Raw genomic sequence first — 1980 nt, 5'->3', positions numbered from 1 at the left:
AAAAGTCCCCTTTTATAGATTCTCATTTACTAAGGGCTCTACATGCTTAATTTCATGTTTCTAGGTTAAATTTTATAGAAAACTCAAAAAGTACCAGTCGAAGGACGAAAAAGTACCAAAAAGTCCCCTTTTATAGATTCTCATTTACCAAGGGCTCTACATGCTTAATTTCATGTTTCTAGGTTAAATTTTATAGAAAACTCAAAAAGTACCAGTCGAAGGACGAAAAAGTACCAAAAAGTCCCCTATTATAGATTCTCATTTACTCTGGGCTCTACATGCTTAATTTCATGTTTCTAGGTTAAATTTTATAGAAAACTCAAAAAGTACCAGTCGAAGGACGAAAAAGTACCAAATTATAGATTCTCATTTACTCTGGGCTCTACATGCTTAAATTCATGTTTCTAGGTTAAATTTTATAGAAAACTCAAAAAGTACCAGTCGAAAGACGAAAAAGTTCCAAAAAGTCCCCTTTTATAGATTCTCATTTACTCCGGGCTCTCATGCTTAATTTCATGTTTCTAGGTTAAATTTTATAGAAAACTCAAAAAGTATCAGTCGAAAGACGAAAAAGTACCAAAAAGTCCCCTTTTATAGATTCTCATTTACTAAGGGCTCTACATGCTTAATTTCATGTTTCTAGGTTAAATTTTATAGAAAACTCAGATTCTCATTTTATAGATTCTCATTAACTAAGGCCTCCGCATGCTTAATTTCATGTTTCTAGGTTAAATTTTATAGAAAACTCAAAAAGTACCAGTCGAAGGACGAAAAAGTACCAAAAAGTCCCCTTATATAGATTCTCATTTACTCCGGGCTCTACATGCTTAATTCCATGTTTCTAGGTTAAATTTTACAGAAAACTCAAAAAGTACCAGTCGAAGGACGAAAAAGTACCAAAAAGTCCCCTTTTATAGATTCTCATTTACTCCGGTCTCTACATGTTTAATTTCATGTTTCTAGGTTCAATATTATAGAAAATTCAAAAAGTACCTTTTGAAGAACGAAAAAGTACCAAAAAGTCCCATTTTATAGATTCTCATTTACTCCGAGCTCTACATGCTTAATTTCATGTTTCTAGCTTTAATTTTAAAGAAAACTCAAAAAAGTACCTGTGTAGAACGAAAAAGTAGCGAAAAGTCCCTTTATTATTAATTACATGTTTCGATTTCAATATCAAAGAAAACTCAAAAAGTACCAGATGAAGAATGAAGAAGTACCAAAAAATATCACTTGGTAACGGGGTTCCAAATAACACCTCATTAGCATATTTAGTGTTTCTAAATCCAAAAATTTTATCTAAATTGGATCATTGTGTTTGAATAAAATCACATTTCCGAAATAAAAATTCTATTCCAAAATGTTGCAACATCGTAGTGGGAGCCCGTTATTATGTATTTATTAGGGTGATCGATTATTCGACATTTTCCAAAACCCGGTTTTCGAATAGTTCGAATAGTTGACATTTAAAAAAAACCGGTTGATATTTTTCGAATTCTGAAAAAACCGGTTAACCGGTTTTTCATTATAATTAAAAAAAATATATTTTAATTTGAAAAACTTAATGTTTATGTTTAAATTTGATTAATAAAACATATCCTGAAATGATTTTTAACAGTTTAAATGATCATAACTTTAGATCTAGTCGTCTGATTTACATTATTTCTTTAATATAAAAAATTAGGAAAAAAGTGGGACACTTCTGTTAAACATAAGGTACTATGTAATCCTAGCTTATTTTAAAAGCCCTGTTTAGGACATTTGCATAGGCATTCCAACACTTCCATAAAATTTCAGCCGTAAATTAATTATTGTAATCTTAAGATTGCTAAATTTTATCAAACAGTTATCAATTTTACAAATAAAATTTTTTAATTAATTAGGAAAATCAAAAAAGTTTAACCAAAAGAGCTGTAGAAAAATGTACTCTAGTTCCTCGACTCGAATGTTTTTAAAATTTAGACGGGCTGTATTATTATT

This window comes from Lucilia sericata, unplaced genomic scaffold (assembly GCF_015586225.1).
Source record: "Lucilia sericata isolate MDLA Ls3-8-SP2 unplaced genomic scaffold, ASM1558622v1 Contig000138F_arrow, whole genome shotgun sequence".
Taxonomy (NCBI): Eukaryota; Metazoa; Arthropoda; class Insecta; order Diptera; family Calliphoridae; genus Lucilia; species Lucilia sericata.
The sequence above is the reverse complement of the archived record's forward strand: the minus strand, read 5'-3'. Positions refer to the sequence as shown.